The sequence below is a fragment of the Strongylocentrotus purpuratus genome, unplaced genomic scaffold (assembly GCF_000002235.5).
Source record: "Strongylocentrotus purpuratus isolate Spur 01 unplaced genomic scaffold, Spur_5.0 spur5_scaffold_18, whole genome shotgun sequence".
Classification (NCBI taxonomy): domain Eukaryota; kingdom Metazoa; phylum Echinodermata; class Echinoidea; order Camarodonta; family Strongylocentrotidae; genus Strongylocentrotus; species Strongylocentrotus purpuratus.
The window spans coordinates 33,715,021-33,725,501 of NW_022145603.1; the positions used below are offsets into that span (position 1 = coordinate 33,715,021).

Consider the following 10,481-nt stretch of genomic DNA (forward strand, 5'->3'; position numbering starts at 1 on the left):
AAACATCAATAATGTGTCTAAATGTATCAAAACATGTACCTAAATGTAACTAAATTATTGCATTTTCGTTTCCAGATATAATATCGTTCATTTTGCTATATTGTTCGTTTTTTGTTTACATTTGAGCATATAAAATATAAAAATTGAATTTATGTCAATTAAATTACATGATTATATCAACATCACAATCATCATCATTAGTAGTAACTTAACAACCATGACAGACACCTTTACATAGCATATTTAAACGGAAGAGTGTGACAGGCTTACGAGACACATAAAATATAAAGGCACTCACCATTGGTGCTATACTGTATATCTGTACTCAAAATTGTTGAAGCCTCAGTGGTGATGTCTGCGCATTGGTAACAAGAATAAAAAGGATGGATAAATATAAGCATGTCAAAGAGAATCCAATTGCAGAGAGCAATTTGACAATTTTGTAATGATGGATTGTCTTTTACTGGATCAACGATCATTGTTAGCCATAAGGCCTTAAACAAAGGATGTTTTATTGCCCTTTGCGACCAACCCCTAAATCTTGAAATCTACGTTCGGCTTTTTGAAGAAGAAAAAATAACCCTTTTTTAGAGAAAAATATTAAATCATTCAAAACTGTAAAAAATATCAGCCAAAAGAGGAGGAAGAAGAAGGAGAAAATAAAGGTTTCCGACCGACCGACCGACCGACCGACCCATGTTTTGGCACGTAAATGGCAATACAACATCTTTTTTTTTTGTTTAGGCCTAACTCATATGCATATCAAAGCTTATAGAGTCAACTGAAATATCCCGTAAGAAAATTATGTACTTATAATTTTAAAAAGAATGAAAGATTGATGAGTGAATCGTTGTAAGCCTCTTTACTCTGAGGAGGCGAGTTGGCTTAGTCGGTATAGCCTGCCTGCCTGTCGAACCAAAGATCGTGGGTACCCGGTAGGATGCGACCGTCACTGTTGGTCAAACAGTTTTTGAGCGTCAAGTAACACCTGGCTGGAATGGTCCCCAGGGAGTGGAGATTGTGCACACAGTGTGTGCGGGCAAGCACTTTAACAATGACCGGGGTAATAGTATATTTGTAAAAAAAGACTTAGAGATATCTGTTTAAAACGCCATATAAAAGCTAAATATTATTATTATCATCCAACCCATGGCCCCAGGCAGATGGACGTTAAATGGAGGCGCTGTGTAGAGGAGAGTCACCAGCTTTACACGTTTAAGGTAAAGACAATTGGAACGCCCCAATTTCAACAAATGAAATGGAGCTCTTATTTAATAAGAGCTCCATTTGGTAATACCAATCATGTGAAAAAATATGTTTTGACTAATACATGATGATAACAAATCTGCCGGGAAACCGCCTACTAATTGATATATTTGGTAAATTAGTTTATCTATTGGTGTGTGAGGGATAAACGCAAGTGTAGCGCACCTGTGCGTAGTCCCATATACATCTTTCTGTGAACAGTGCTTGTAACTTTACGAAGACTGGGCTAAATTTCTTATCAATTTGATGATTCCAGAACCTTGCAGTACACACCAATACTTATATGCTAGATGATCAACCTTTTCTGATCGATTCCACAACGTTTCTTTCACAATGCAATCGCATGACCATAACTGGTCTTTATCTTTAAGAACCCACTGCACTGTTCATATAATAGTAGGGGGAAACCCCGGTGTAGTGGTCCACCTGCACATCCCCAATCAGTCATGTCAGGAAATGAGACCCGATGGTTAACAGTGACTCAGTTCGCTCTTTGCCTCCCAGGCACAGGTGACGCAAAATACGTAATAATAACAGAATACTCACCAACTGATACACCATGGACTACGGGTGAACGTATCTCCATCAGTAGGACAAGAATCGGTAGCAACAACGGGAGACGATTCATTTTAGAATACTGCTATGGGCCCTGAAATGAAAGTGGTTTTTTGTTGTTAATGACCAGGATAATCAATACATGTATAGATAACATGGAAATACCCCTCGTCCCGTTAAATCTAAGATAGTCGGCAGGGCATTGAAACAGATGTAATAACACTTTAAACGGTTCTAGCAAGTATTTCCTTAATGATATGAAATAGAACCAACTGATCATTCTCCTTCTCTGTCGTCTTCTTTCTTCTACTTATTTTAAGTTGAAAGTCATTTGGAATATTTTGTTATGTGCAAAAAGTTATTAAAAAATATATACAGAAGGTCAGTGATAATAAATTATACTTCAAGTCAAACTTCACATACATCCTGACAGGTTCACAGTATTCATCTACATTGGATAGGCTTGTCAATGATTGCGTGGAAAACTAAGAAACAAAAACTCAAATAAGTAGTACTCAAATCTTTTGGATGCAAAATCCAGCATTAGATATTACAAAAAATATAATGAAAGTACTTACCCCTTGTCATAAATCTGGTGTTCTTCAACGATTAAATGAAATATATTGGTAGGGACTGCTTCTTTACAAAAATTCTGTAACAATGAACTAGTTGTATTTTATCATAGTATTATAACATCTCTATTACATGATATCGGAGTGTGCCGTTCGTGACTACTCTGTTGCTTCCTTGATGGATGTATTAGCAGGCGTTGAGCCAATAAAATCACATTCTAAAAGTAATTACATTTTAAAGGAAGTACATAGACTTTTTCATGTTCATAGTTTTGCTTTTGACGTGTCTGAAAAAATAGATTCATTAAATAAAAAAAATATTGATTCATTAATTACCACACTGATTTCTTGCACATGGTAGTAAGAGCTATCAATGGTTGACTTTCTATTGATTATGTGGATAACAGGAATAAATCATGGTTGTTTAATTCGTTGTTGTGTTTTCCTCTTTTGGGGGGAAGGCAAAATGTTGGTGTCCGGACAAGAATTGAACATCTTCCCTTCCCTTAAACAAATTTCGTAAATGAGCTGCATAAACAGTGCGTCCTAGAAAACAACGAAACACGAAACTAAACGGATATCGTATACAAACTTAGAGCTGTGTGAATATGATATCATGTTTTTCATAAAGTAGAGGTAATATGATTTTTAATGATACATTGATGACTTCAATCCATACACGGCTTCACTGAGTAACACTCCTTTGAAAACGGTACGTACAAAATCAATTACTGCCAGATTTGAATGACACATGGTTGTATCACACCCGAATATGACAGCACGTGACCTAAATGAAAAACTGAACTTCAAAAGCTAACAGAGAGTCCGGTGATATTTCAGACAAGAATCAGAGTAAGGGGCATCTTACAGTTTGATGATGGAGAAAAGTATGGTCAAATGGATATATAAGAAACAGAAAAAGTACACAACACAAATCTTGCGCAATCATCTGCCAAAGCTTACATTTCCTCAAAGTGAGGTTCTCATGCGATACAAACGTTTTTATTGTGTTACAAAAACCTGGCACAAATGGATGTTAAAATTCTAGTTTTTAAATAATGTTAAGCATGTATGAATTAATGCAACGAAAGTATTATTTCACAGCATATTATTTTTAATTTATGGAAAGTAAGAAATAGTTTTCTCATAATTACTGTTTTCTTTCGGGTTTCATTTCATTTTGGGACGGTCTATCTCCAAATTTTGAAGAAAAGGATTTCAGATATCGTCCACAACAGGATCATGAATTATTTTGAAGGATCGTTTTGTATGGTACAATAGAATGTGCATAAAAGACTGCAACCAAGTATTTATGTCAGATTCTTCAATGTTGAAGAAGTATCGACTCGCACTACCATGACTACATGGCGTACGCAGGATTTTTTCAAGGGGGGGGGGGGGGGGGGGGGGGGGGGGGGGGGTGGTAAGAGGACACTTTTTTTTTTTTTTTTTTTTTTGGTCTCGAAATTTGAAAAATTGACATTTTGTTCCGTTGGGGGGGGGGTAAGGTCACCTTTTTTAGGTCAGCCATTGGCATAATTTTTTTTTGTTTTTTGTTTTGTTTTTTTATTTAAAAAAAAAAAAATCTAAAGGAAGGGGGGGTTCCCAAAAACATACACATACAAAAAAACTCAAGGGGGGGGGGTTTAACCCCACAACCCCCCCCCCCCCCCCTCCTGCGTACGCGCCTGACTACAAGTAACAAAAATAAAATGAGGCCAAACACCTGCTTCATATGCGTTAATGTAGAAGCAGGTTTTACCAAATATCCTCCACATAATTATGGTTCAAGTACAAGTATATGTAATTTGACAAAACTAGCCAAGCCAAATCTATGCGTTTCATGACAATCTTAAAGGCACACTGTCCTACTTGTAGCTACTTGCTCCCTCTATATAGAAAACTTCCCAAATTGGTGCCTGTTGGTCCCCCATGATCCTCTTTTTCTTATGTTAAATGAGAGCTGAGTTAATGAGATAGCCACCTGTCACAGTGACCTCGTTGGCTCGCTGTGTGATCTAATCCCTTCTAGCTGTAGTAGTAACGCCTACCTTTAAAACCAATCTTTGATTTAACTTTAAATGCCGATACCACTCTCCTTTAAATCACTGTCTTCTCTTATAATAAGAACATATCAAGTACTTCTTATTTGCACTTTGGAATTCGTGTCTTTTTTAAAAACATCTTCTTCATAAAATGGTGCTGATTCCTCCTGTTCTCAATTACATAGGAGAAGATTTCAGATTTCAAATAGAAAGGAAACCGGATATGAAGACGGAATGTTCTACTATATTCAGGATAAATGTCATCAAGTATAGTAAGTATAGTGTTGTTGTGTACTTTGTACAACGATTCGATGACTCAATCTTTAAACCGAAAGCACGAGGAACGACTTTCTATTATCATTTATTCCACCTTATGCACGTTCTCATGAAGGCCAATCGTTAACGCTGTAATATGACAGGAAACAACATTGACATCATAAAAATACTGAATTCAGAAACCTGAGAAAGCACATATTTGTTGTCGTTATTTATTTATTAATGGTATAATACAAAACTTGATTAGTAGCCAACGGATGAATTGTTTAAATTCTACATATAGAATACAATATTGCAAATGGTAAAACATGCAAACACCAGATGATACTTAGGGTACATAGCCTACATACATACATACATGTTGATATTTATATAGCGCCTTTACATAAACATGCTCAAAGCGCTTTACATTAGTACGACAGAATAACTATTTTGCTCTCCAAGTGCATACACTGCAAATTTGTTGTATACTGTGGTTTAAAGATTCCAGAACAAAAAAATGGAACAAATAACATATTTCATGAAACATAATTCATAAATTAAAGAGCGTCAATACTACTGGGCCAGAAGGGATAGACCACACAGCGAGGTCACTGACAGGAGGCTATCTCATTAACTCAGCTCTCAACTAACATAAGAAAAAGAGGATCATGGGGGACCAACAGGCACCGATTAGGGAAGTTTTCTATATAGAGGGAGCAAGTAGCTACAAGTAGGACAGTGGGGCTTTAATGGAGGGAACTAATTGCATCAAGTTGTAATCTCCTTTAGTTTCGATACATAATCATGTTATGACTTTGGGTTTCATCCTAAAAGCTCACGTTATATTCTTTATATACATTCCCCAGAGGAAAAGAAGTTCCGTCTGATCCAAACTTTTATCTCGATAGCTTGTATCGGATGTCTATTTTGATATTATCCTTCATAAACAAACATCATTTGGCAACGAATGTTTGGCCGAAATCCTTCCTTATTGCGGTTTCACGTGCCCAGGAAATGTTGACGAAATTGTCCCTTTACAAAGTGTAATGAAAAAGTGTAATGATTTTGGTGGCTATATATTCATTGTCTTTAATACTGAATTGATAAAGAAATCATTTCCTTATTTAAACGGGATTTTTACCCAAACTAACAATAACTTTTTGGGGGAGAATGAAAATACATGTGAGTTGATCAAACTTTTACCCCATTACACAATTTAGCAGCTAACACAAATATAACCATGGACTTACTAGACAACCAAGTATCGCTCCATAAATTTCCCTTCTTTGAGGTAGGTATTCTGATCCAAATAACCAGACCTTATCCTCATAACAATATATATCTGTATATAAAACATTTTAGGGTCCTCTTGCGTTCACAAGCAGAATGGTGTACATTTTTCTTTTTGGTCCTTTTCTCAGTTTCCCTCATTGATATATATCTTCAGCCATGTATTTAAAATAGAAGAAAAAACATAACAACAAAGACAATAACTTTCTTCCCAAAACATAGACGTACTTCCTTCAATAACAAACTTCAAGTGTAATATAAATTAAGTATTTTAAGGATAAGGATTGAGTTATCACATCGGAGACGCGCTAGCTCAGTGGTAGAGCAGTGGTTTCGTTAACCGGGAGGTCCCGGTTTCAAAACTAAGTCGATGCACTTGTGCCCTGTGGTAAGACAGTAGTCCTCATTAAACCCGTCGGCCACCTGGTTGCTTATTTACAAGTAAACATATGCTTTCTTAGAAGTGAGGTAAAAAAAAAAGCATCAAATCAGAATCCTGTATGCACCCTGTACGAATATTGTGTACTGAGCCTATTCACAGCTAGGAGTGTCAAGTCTGACAGACATGAGCGCTATACAAGAACCCACTATTATTAGTAGAAGCGAGTTTTCGCTCAGCGACGGACAAGACCTTCTACGACGCAGAGCACTCAGGCTTACGGCCGTCGCACACAGACCGCCCTCGTTACAATACGCGGTTTCGCTTTTCGGTGAACGCGTACGTATAGTACGGAGTATTTGCAATAGGCCATTTTCGTAATGTAACCAAATGTAATGCATAAGTCTTTGTGAAGTGCCTCAATACAAATTATTTCATTCACCTGGTAAGAATAATAGTATTTCAATAGACATAATTCAAACTGCATACATTAGTTGTTGCCAGGTTGGACAAACATTATGGCTTGACCTACCTAGCAACACTTGATATATGCAGTTTGCATTCTGTCTATTGAAATACTATTATTCTTACCAGGTGAATGAAATAATTTGTATTGAGGCACTTCACAAAGACTTATGCATTAAATTTGGTTACATTACGAAAATGGCCTATCGCAAATGCAATACCTCCGTACTATACGTACGCGTTCACCGAAAAGAATAATAGTATTTCAATAGACAAAATCCAAACTGCATACATTAGTTGTTGCCAGTTTGACAAACATTAGGAGTATTTCGCAAGCTCATTGCGGGCAGAGAATCTGCGGTTCGTCTGCAAGATCGAGAAGCTACTATAGTAGGGACTTTTAGATTCGCACGAAGACAATGGGGATTGCTACGATCGACGTCCTTTTAATGCACTGCCTTTAATGGACGTCACATTTTTCAGTCCACGCAAATCTAAAAGTCCCTAATAACAGCGGGGTGACCGCGGATCTACTGAAATCCAGAATGGTTTTCGTCCAAATGCGCCTACGGGCGTTCTCAATGACGCTCGAAGTGAATAAACAGCCAATCAGAGAGCTTGTACCAAAGATGGTTTTAGAAATTTCGTCGTATTATAACGAAGGATGACGAATTTCGACGCGTAGGGGTGGATCTAGCTTTTTTGTTGCGGGGGGGGGGGGGGGTGAAATTTGAAAAATCGCGCCGAACAATATTTCGCTCAGTTGGGGGGGGGGGGGGGTTAGGGTGTATGGGGGCAGTGAGCACTATTTTTTTTCATTAAATCTTGGCCAGCCCAAGGGCTCTTCGGTGAGATTTTTTTTCTTCCGATTATTGTTTCTGAATTATACCAACATGAATATGGATATAACATGAATTGTTTAAAACTGGATGATAAATAATTGAAATTTGATAAAAAGCCGTTTTGTGGCTTGGTCGAGACAAGTTGTGCTAGTCGTGTAGTCCCGTCTGTACTGTATTGCGTGGCAGGGAATAGGCCATTTTCGTAATGTAATCAAATTGATTACATAAGTCTTTGTGAAGTCCCTCAATACAAATTATTTCATTCACCTGTCTAGTATTCGCAATAGTCAGAATGCAAACTGCATGTATTAAATGTGGCAACAACTAATGTATGCAGATTGGATTCTGTCTACTCAAATACTATTATTCTTATCAGGTGAATGAAGTAGTTTCTATCGAGGCACTTGATTCACTCGGAGTGTCATTGAGAACGCCCATGAGATTTGGCCAAAAACCCGTCCTGGATTTCAGTACCTCAGCGGTCATCCCGCTGTTCCTATAGTAGCTTCTCGCAGAATCTCCGTCCACGATGAGTTTGCGAAAACTCCCTATTATTATTACCAGTGTCCCATTAAATAGTGAATATAATGCAATATGGTACAAGAATATTCACGAGTTAACTCAGTGGGACAGCTATGTGGAGGAGCTGCAGAATATTTATAATTTATATTAACAACTGACAAACTTATTAATACCCCCCCCCCTTTTTTTTTCCTCCCATGCGCCTTGATCCGCCCTACCCGAAATTAAATCTACATACCTTCTTATAACCGTACTAACAATGAAGATAAAGAAACAAAGATGGAACAAGAAGAATGAGAGAAAGTGAAAATATAGAGGAAATGAGAGGAGTAGAGATAAAGATAAATATAAAGAAGGTGATGCGAGGAGAAAGGAATATACACCGGGAGAATTATTGTCTTTTGTTACTGCAAAAAAACACCTGTAAAATTTAAAACGAGATGATATCGCGATAGTGATAGTATTTCCCGATAATTACCATGCGGAAATTCTTTCGTTGGATCTAATATCGTCTTGTCGTTAAGAAAATAAAATATGACATGATTACCTAGGAACCTCTCCAAAGGTCGCACATCTGTTTCCCACTTGACTTATGTGTACAAGCCGACACTTCCTCTTTCTGCCTCGTCATGTAACTGCAAAAACAAAACAACGCCTTGCTCTTAGAACATTCTAAAGATAACAATTTGGCACTAACATAAGAACGCTAATGCAAACACACGTAATTATAATAATGAAAGCACAAATGGGTATATTTCTCTGTGTATCTGTGCACGATTTAAGAGAGATAACTTCCTCCTTGTCTACGATCGAATTGGAATGCATTGGTCAACGAACCCAAGGAAACTCATTGCTGATGAATAGCCGAGTCAATTTCTGGGAGAAAAATATACCCTTACCCCAAAAAATTGCAACAGAAATGTTTTTCATCGGCCTTACGGTAGGAGCGAACACCAGAAACAACATAATAAAAAATATAATACAATCGGATATCTGTAAAGTTGTTATTTTCTATTAAAATGGCGTACCAAATACGCGAATACTTGATATATCCATCTTAGTGATTTATTCTAGGTGTCTATACTAAGGCTTCGGGGTTAGACGAATGTTATATAAAAATGTATTTTACAATATGATATGGACACGAGATGACGTCCATGTAGCTAGTCTCCTTAGAATGACCGGAAGTGATTTAATATTTACAGGAAAGCTGTAACCCGATTTATCCTTTTACCAAACGGACAGTGTGTTTATCATAAACCTTCATTGTAAACGGGAAGCCGGTAGAGGGCTCACTTCATATATTGAACAACCGCCTTGATAAAAGAGAATCATCCATCGTCAAACCCGCAAACATAATTGTGCAGATGATAGCAGGTCAAGAGAAAACGAGGGTCAAACATTTTATTGGAAAATAGTGTTTTTAAGACGTCTTCCAAACAACAAAAAATGAATGACAAAGAATGTTCTTTGAAAGACGTCATAATGATATCGCCCATACGACAAACATTTCGTGGAAAATATATTCGTTTAAAAGATGTCATAATGACGTCGTAACAATGTCGTCAATACGACAACAAAGTTTATTGGAAAAATAGTCTTTTAAAGACGTCATAATGACGTTGTAATAACTTCGACAAAAAAATCATGACAAACAACAGTCTTTGAAAGACGTCGTATGACATAGTCCACACAACAAAAATGATTACAGAAGAAACTAGAAATGCAATCGTGTCAGAACGATGTGCGTGCAATGACGCCGTGTTTCTACGTGTCGAACGAAAGAGCTTCTCTCGGACTATCCAGAGCAATTTGCACGAAGTCTGTGGCTTCTGTGATATTGGAGATAGGTAGGGCGAAAGAAAGGCATCAACAGTGACCCTGATGGGATGGTACTATGCCTACGAAGTTTGAAAGAAATTGGGATAGGGGAAAGAACCTAGAAAGGGCTCGCAAGCACTGCGTGCACAAACCAATGGGATTTGGTGCATGTTTGACATTGCAATCAAGTTCGTTCTGGGGGCCAAAAGCGTGAACCCGATATGCCCCCATAGACAATGCGTGTAATGAATGGGCGGAAAACGTGCAGGATCTGTATTATGGCCGGAGTTAAATTGTTTTTTCTCTCTCTCTTTACGTCTCTTTATGGGCCGTATTTGGTATCATTAGAAAGAGAATTTCATGGTTGTTATTGTAAACCACTTTCTTTTTTTCTATGATAATCCTATCGAAACACGTGATGTAAAATAGATGTATAGGACAAAATGGCGTCTTAAATGGCCCCCTT

The 10,481-nt window shown here is 37.4% G+C and overlaps 1 long non-coding RNA gene across 1 annotated transcript; it reads right to left on the reverse strand.

Annotated features, from left to right (window-relative positions):
- Positions 1-297: 297 nt before the first annotated feature.
- LOC115925350 lies at positions 298-2,754 on the reverse strand. Its single transcript, XR_004064648.1, has 3 exons — positions 2,400-2,754; positions 1,813-1,915; positions 298-355 (listed from the first exon to the last, which is right to left on the reverse strand). It is a non-coding gene; the product is annotated as an uncharacterized LOC115925350 (long non-coding RNA).
- Positions 2,755-10,481: the final 7,727 nt, after the last annotated feature.